Source organism: Adiantum capillus-veneris, chromosome 5 (genome assembly GCF_014529385.1).
Source record: "Adiantum capillus-veneris isolate H3 chromosome 5, ASM1452938v2, whole genome shotgun sequence".
NCBI classification, from domain to species: domain Eukaryota; kingdom Viridiplantae; phylum Streptophyta; class Polypodiopsida; order Polypodiales; family Pteridaceae; genus Adiantum; species Adiantum capillus-veneris.
Genome location: NC_140935.1, coordinates 60967723 through 60976367, shown reverse-complemented (window position 1 = coordinate 60976367; position 8645 = coordinate 60967723). Strand labels below are relative to the sequence as shown.

Here is an 8645-nt window from a genome sequence, read left to right as displayed (position 1 = left end):
CCCTCATGAGGTGCTTGAATCCTATTGGATAGGTTTTAAAGGGGTCCAATGAGAATTTAGATCCATAAAAATACATAAATAAGTTCTTTCTCTCAAAGAGGAAAAAGAGGACACATGTCCAAATGAAATAATTAAATAATACGAGAGAGAGAGAGAGAGAGAGAGAGAGAGAGAGAGAGAGAGAGAGAGAGAGAGAGGTGGACCAAGCATGAGAGGGGGGTATACTCTCCCACACACACACACATTCTCTCATTGTGTGGAGTGCAAAGTGCAAGAGCTCCATCTCCTTCTCCAAGCTTGTTGAGAAATGGAGAGCCTACACCAACACTCTTGGCTATGGAATGCAAATATAACCAAGAGCCATGCTTCAATGCTTAAGCTTACCATCTTCTTCATCTTCATTACTATGCTATTAAGTTATGCTAAGAAAGAAGAGTGATGATAAGTGAGGAACTATTTCTTTCTCCTATGAATGATTCTTCTTCCTCTTCCCTACCCTCATTCCCCGCTAGCTCTCTCCACCTTCGAAGGTGTTTGAGGCCTTGGGACTGAGGCTTGGGATAGTTAATGCTTTTGAAAATTTTATGTTATGCTCATGATGCATGAAGCTTTCCATCTTCATAGCATCACCAATGTCACAAGGAACACAAAAATTGTATTGTACCAAGTCTCTCTTGATGGAAGAATCTATAATACAAATGCCTTTTGGAGGGGGAACCGGCTCCAAGTAAATCCGGTCCTCAACTATTGTCATGTTCTCTAATACTCTCCTCTCGCTTGCAAAAGTATTGTTCATGCCAAGTCAATTAAGTACTATGTTTATGTTGCTACCATCAATTAAGTTCATCCTCTATGTTCACAAAGTAATCTCACAAAAATGCTCACTCTAATTCTCTTAATACCGCTATTCTCAAAGTTCATAGGCCACTTCCCATTACATATATGATTGCTACTGCAAAAGATATTGTGAATTGAGATCAAGAGGTTTAGCTTTAGGTTGTTTCTATGACTAGGAATAAAATTAAGAGAGGGCAAGATCTTCTACTAATGAAAAGAAGCTCTTTGGATGAGAAATATTATCCCTCTAGTATGAATCAGACTTTCTCGGTTGCAAAGGGCTTTCTAGGATTAACATCACAAAGCAAGATGAAAATGTCTCTTTTAGGCAATTACTAAAGAGAATGAGTTCACGTAAGAGATAAAAAGATAAGAAACTAATAGCAGCAGGGATCTTGGATGTGAGGGATTAGCCCGATTATGATGTGATGGACTTGGACTCTTGTATCAATACAAAGACCTCGAAGAGGAGCTCAAAACTGAGTCAATGAGGATGATTTGTCCTTCTCAAGAGGGCAAAAAAGGTACTCCATTCATGTGTCACCTATAAAAATTGTATGAAATCCAGATGGTTCACTTTAGAGAGCTACAATGACACAATGTGCTTTAGCCAAAGAGAGGAGAGACCTGAGAGAGCAGAGGCAAAGGACCATGCTTGATTCCATCATAGAGGACATGAATCGTCCTTGGCAATGTCTCAAGACAAAAATTGGAGTGCGACATCTCGCTCAGGAACTTTATGGTGTAGGACTTTCTGCATATGGCATGGATTGGAAGAAGGACGGATTTGTTAAGGCACCCACATTTGGCCAGCGGTCAAAAGCTATCAATATAGGAGCAAAATTATTCACATTTACAAGTTGAAAAATGGGTTGGTTACAACAATCCATGAGAACCAGCTTTTAGTTGTGATTGGAGAAACTAGTTTAGGGAACATAACGCAGGTTTACACAATATCTAGGAGAAGCAAGGTACACAACAAAAGGAAAGATTGGTTGCACACAACCTCGGAGAGTGGTTGCTATGCTTGTAGCCAAGAGGGTTGCTTAAGAGTTTGGTTGTAGGCTTGGTGATTTGAGGATTGCATAGGGCCTATGACACTAATCAAGTATATGACGTATGGAATGCTTCAGAGATAAATATTTGTGGATAGCCAGCTCTCATCATATTTTTTTGCCATGCTTGATGAAGAACACGAAAGAAAAATACATATCGATGTCTTCTTTGAAGAGTGTGTGTGCACGGATGCCTACGTGCACAGTGCGGAATGCGGTGCAGTGTACGTGTGGGAAGGAGAGAAGGAGAGAGTAGATCGTGTGGGTGGAGCAAGACTCAACTAATGAGCTGCCCCTTATTTTTTGTATATGTACACCAGAATAAGGTGTCACTGGGCTGCCGCCCATAGCCTGGGCAGTTGGGGAAGGCACAAACACCTGTACCCAACAATCTCCCACTTAAAGGCGAATGTGCCGATAAGTGGGTCCTACTAGCTATACTACTAGTATGTACAAGGAAAACAAGTGAGAGACTCTCTCAACCTATGCCCACTGGCTCGCTCAATCAATCTACTTGCAATCGTATTAGCTCTAGTGGTAGGCGAGCGTGCATACCCACGGTAGATCTTGCATGAAAATCCCATAAACTTATGTGTATGGTATGTAAAACTCCACTTTGCAACATGCTAGTGTCAATCATTGCACGACTGGCAATCCCTGCTGCAAATGGTCCCACTGTAGTTGCTAGGGCGGGCCTCAACACTAACAAGTTGACCATGAGACGCCCAAACGCTGACAATATCTACACAAACCTGGTTGTACTTGCCTCCCTTGTGCTATTTGAAATCACTACATCATAAGGACTACCCATCACGTATGGATGTGTCAATGCCAACACTGGGAGGGCTACATCCCTGTCACCCATAGGCGGAACTATGCACCCTGGCATGTCTCCCATAGGCAAAACTCTGCGTCAGGGCACCAACTCATCAGCCTCTAGCATGAGCATTTCAAAGAACTCCATGCCTGTCATCTCTGTATGTGTCTCTAGGGTGAAGAACTGCTCTACCTCTGCCTGCACAAACTCTAACAACACCTGTTGTGTCTCACTAGAGCACTTCCGCTCTATCTCTGTCTCTACAGAGTCTACTAGCACATCTTGCAAAGCTAAATGCTATGTCTCATGAGCATTGTGGAGCTCACCCGTGAAGGAGATGTATCTTGTCTATCGCTCAAAGAATGACATCAACAACATCGACACTATGCGATCTCGAACCTGATCCACATGCATAGGGTAAACCATGCCATCCCTCGCACCTCTCGCAAGGACCAATGAACCCAAATGCACCGTAAAAAATTGCTCTTGAAGTGAAGTATGGCATCCACAGTCTCTGAGTTGACCAACTAAGATCAAACTCATTGTCATGTCTGGAACATGACGCACATGTCTAATCACATATGATGCACCACTGGGTAATGACAGTCTCACCTCTCTTGCACCAACTATGTCATGCATTAAACCATTAGTCAAGCGCACACTACCAAACATCCCACTAGAATATCTATAAAACTAGCCACAATGTAGAGTGACATGAAATGTAGCATCCACATCTAGCAACCACTGCAAAGGAAGTGCACAATCCACAGACATAAGAACATAAAGAGAAAAAGATGAAGCAAATGTGACATCATCGTCACTAGCATAGGAAGCCATTGCTCCAGCACGTGTCAAAATCTCATTTGCACCACACATAGATCTCTGTTGTTGTCTCATACACCTGAAATAACGGCACCTAATGTGCCTTGTGTGAACACAATGCCAACAACGCAAGTATCGGCAACTACGAGACTGCCGTCTCTCATGAGTCATCACTGTAGACTCTAAACTATCACACATGTCTGCAACTGGATGCCAAGAAACCAAACTATGTCGAGAAAACCTAGGAGAAATTTGGCAAAAATTGATTAAAAAACTCAAGAAAAATCTCACCCGTATACCATGCCAAACTGGCAACAAAGTGGGAGGTAACTTAACCACTACACAATCATGGAACCATGATCAAACTGCATAAAAATCGATGCTCACATATGCATAAAGTCGCTCCACAATTTACAAACAACAAGCATATAATCCGGGACAAACTGCTCAATTGAGCGTAAAGCGCATAACCATATACGCAAGTAGAGAGCAAACTAGCTCAAAACGCATCCCATAAGAGAAATTGCCTGCAAATATCCACAAAGAACCTTGAAGTCATAGACTGCAAGCTTTTGTAGGACACATGTTAAGTACATAAGTAGCACACATGATAGCCTCAAGCAAAAACGCATGTGGTAAAGCTTGACTCTTGACCATACATCATGCCATCTCCGTACGCGATCTATTTTTTCTTTCAATAGCACCATTTTTTTGAGGTGTATACGACATTGTACATTGGTATTTTATCCCATGACTAGCCAAAAATGCATTAAATTCATGAGACATATACTCCCGCCCTCGATCTGAACGGCGGGTGCCCATAGTACATTTAGAGACATTTTAAGCCATAGCCAGAAATTCCTTGAAGCACATAAACACTTCAAACTTAGCTTTTAAGTGGATACACCCATGCATTCCTGGAGCAATCATCAATGAAAGTCATGACGTACAGGTAATTGCCTAAGGATGGAGTTTGCATAGGCCCACAAACATCACTATGCACAAGCTGCAACCTGCATGTAGCCCTTACTAAACCATCCTTTGGAAACTTCGAACGTTGCATCTTACCCAAAGTACAGCCTTTACAAACATGCTTTAGAGGTGCTTTAAGAGGTGGCAAAGAAGCAACCATATAAGATTTCTACAAACATAGCAAACTTGGCAAAATTTAGATGCCCAAAATGTGCATGCCAAAATTTTGCATCTGAAACAACCTTCGAATCCACAACTTCATTTGCAAAATTCTACCCACACTTGTCATACAAAGTGAGCCTGTACAGCCCATGACATAAAATGACAGATGCAACAATTTCATCACAAAAATTGAGATCATGAACTGTACATCTATCATCCACAAATTTGACATCAAGCCCAAGTTTAGCAAGTGCAGATGCAAACAAAAGGTTCTTTTTTATCCCAAGTACATAAAGTGCATCAACAAGTGTGAAAGGACTACTATTTTCAACAATCAACACAATCTTTCCAACTTTGGATAAGAGGCATTGTTGGCACAAGTGACTGAATTCCCATGAGGGACATTCTCCAGAGAGGAAAACAAGTCACGATGAGAGGTAATGTGCTTTGTAGCACTACTGTCAAAGTACCACATATGTGCATATGCAACAACTGACATACATAAGTGCATTATGTACTAAAAGCCCATTTTGCATCTACATCAGTATCACAATCTCCTTTCATAGAAGACTCTACAATTGCTGCACTTGTAGTGGAACCAACCTCGTTCTTCTTAGTGTTACATGGGGTTTTAGTTGCCACTAACAAAAAAATAGTGTATATTTTTATGGAACAAAAGTTGAATGTATAAAGTTTTGGATAACACCTGTGGAGCACGAGATGATGAAGCTAAGAATTCAAGATGATACGACAAAAGCAATTTATGCATCTTAGGGTTTGTCCCATGTTGCATTTGTTTTTTTGCGTATGCTTCCCAAGGATTGGCGACATAGCTAGTTCGCATTGAATCTTCCATTGTTTATGCATTATTGAAGGTTGTTGGAGCCTCAAGATTCATTAGAAAGCCCTATTGACATTGCTTTCAAGTCATTGTAAGATGAGTTTTGGAAAATGTTCCAGAGCCAATTTGATAAATCTTTTGTTGATCACTGGTTCAAATGAGGCACATATATTGCTGAATTTAAGGCTGATTTGAATGCTACTTTCAAGATGAAATTGCCTTGTTTCAAACAAGTTACATAGAGACATTGCTATGTAAGTTTGAACTTGAGGACTGCAAGCCTATTTCCACTCTCATGGAAACAAGTTTGAAGTTGAGTCTTCATGATGCTGGCAATTTTGTTGATGTCACTCTTTACCAAACTATTGTTGGATGCCTCATTTATGTATGCAACACAAGGCTGAATATTCAATTTGCAGTCTCACAGGTCAACATATTTATGCATAGCCCAAGGTCTAAGCATTGGCATGTTGTTAGGTGGATCTTTCACTACTTGAGTGGCACTTTACATCTTGGTTTGTTTTATCCCAAGGTGGGATCATTGCCGCCATATTTACATGATTTTTTGGTCTCAGATTGTGCTAGTTGTTATGACACGCAAGTGTCCACGAATGGTTTTTGTTTCATGCTTGGTAGTTCATGCATATTATGGTTGAGCAAGAAGAAACCTACTATGGAAACTTCCATTTGTGAGGTTGAGTACATGGTAGTCTTCACAGCTATGGTTGAGTGTGTATGGCTCAAATGCCTTATGAGACTGATTTGAGTGTTGGACAGGACACTGCCAACATCATCTACATTGGTAGTCTGAGCGCATTGGCAGTTCCAAGAAACCCAGTTTTCCATGCTCGCAAAAAGCACATTGAGGTGCATTACCACTATGTTAGGGAGAGACTCTCTGTAGGAGAGATCAACTTAGCTCATGTGCCAACAAAGGACAACCTTGCAGATCTTTTCACAAAGGCTTTGTCTCGTGAGAAGTTCAAAGCTTTCTACAAAGCTTTGGGCTTACTCCCCTTTGTGGACTGATCTTATCCTCAAGGCATGGAACTTTCCTATATGTGCCAGCTCTCGTTCACCGCATCACTCCTAGGGGGGATTTGTTACCATACATATGTGGTGGTGATGTGTGTAGACACACTTAGGACTACTGGGGCATTTTTCCCTCACTAGGCGGTTTTTTCCCCCACACATTGTATTTACGTCCATCATTTAGGGCTAACTTATCTTTCCATTGCACACTAAGTAATGCTATTCTCTATTGTGTGCCTTGAGCTTCCTTTGTCTTCTCCAAGCTGTGTGTGTTTCCCTGCAACCCTATTTCCAACAGGAGAAAGTGTCCCCATCCAATTTATCCTCAGCATCAAACATCTTGAACACATATGTGTTGTTGTCAGCCATGGTGAATGCCTACACTTGATGTGAAAATTGTGGAAAAGAGGAGAAACAAAGCAACACCAACACGTGCTGTATAGCACAACCCGAAGAAGACTATAAGGGACGTGCTATGTAGAATATGGTACTAGCAAAATTTTTGCACAAAATGACAAAATTGCCCGCACAATACTGTCTATAGTGGAAATGGAGGCCAAAATGAGCGCGATTTGAAAATATCAAAGTATTTGTCGACTTGCTGACGCTCACCAAAGCTTATTGAAATCTAAGAAAGTGAGTAGGCGTGTTGAAGATGCTGACGACTAAGCTTGAGAGGATGAAACCTGCTCTAATACCAATTGTTGGAAATAGGGTTTCAAGGAAGCGCACATAGCTTGGAGAAGATGAAGGAAGAATAAGGCACACAAGAGAGAGTAGTATTACTAAGTGCGCAATGGAAAGATAAAATAGCCCTAGAGTGATGGGTGTATATACAATGGATGGGGGGGAAAACCTCCTAGTGTGGGAAAAAATGACCCGACGGTCCTAAGTGTGTTCACACACATCAATACCACATATGTATGGTAACATAAATAACCGCATAAGGCGGCAAAAATGTTTGCATCTTATAGTCATCTCAGCTACACTTGACAGTAATAAGTATTTAGACGACTTTGTTTACTATAACATTTTCAGTTCCATGAAGAACATTCCTCATTGAGACTCTGTTTGCAAAGCAACCGAAAAGTGACTATCAAGATGATGCACTTATTAGAGAAAAGAGGTCGGGTCCCGATGTTCCAAAGCTGATAGTACTCCCAATTTATAGTACCCTTCCTAGTGAAATACAGACAAGAAATGATCCAACACCACAAGGAACTGATTATTCTCCCAATTTATAGTGCCCTTACTAGTATAACACATACACAAATTTTTGATCAAGCACCACCAAGAACAGGGAAAGTGGTGGTTGTAACCAACGTTAAAGAGGCATCTTTAGCCATTGATGGAATCTACTATGGAGTAGATCCAAGTTTTGCTAAGTAGAATGTCTATAATCCCAAGTTTAGGTTCAATCCTCTTGTTGTTATGCCCATTTCTCAAGCTTTTGCAAAGCAAAGAACAAAGTGAGCAGACGGAATGGGACTAGGAAAGTGTTATTGCTTGTAAATGGAGAGTGCTACATGAATGAAATGTTACCAACAATGTTTTGAAAATTCCTTAGAATGCTAGGATCACTTGTTGTTGCTACCAAACCATTTGATGGAGCAAACACTTTTTAAAGTTTAGAAAAAACTAAACTCAAGTAAGGATGTACGTAATTCTTGGTTGGCCTAAGGAGAGGAGGTATGGTGACGGATTAGTGACCAAATGGTGCAATAGTGAATGGAAGGCTTAGGTGTTAATCCATCTATGTTTGTGCTTTGGTGATGTATATCATGAAAGCACAAACTAGTGGTGCAATAGTGAATGGAAGGTTTAGGTGCAAATCCATCCAAGTTTGATGAGGTATATCATGAAAGCACAACTAGTGGCCATGTAATGGAACAATGAAAGGAAGGTTTAGACCCCAATCCATCCAAGGTTGTGCTTTGATGCATACAACCAATACCAAAGGTACACTTATACTCCGTATTTCAATTTCCTCTGTTATCTCGTCAAGTATTTAGATTATAAAGCAATGAATTTACATCGTATTTATTGAAAAGTTTGTAGATGATGATGACAAGGATTGAAGAACTTTTTTGATGAGGGAAGGGATACA

General features: G+C 40.8%; 1 pseudogene; it reads left to right on the top strand.

Moving 5' to 3' along the window:
• Positions 1-942: 942 nt before the first annotated feature.
• Positions 943-8011, top strand: LOC147457393 (putative pre-mRNA-splicing factor ATP-dependent RNA helicase DEAH5 pseudogene; annotated as a pseudogene).
• Positions 8012-8645: the final 634 nt, after the last annotated feature.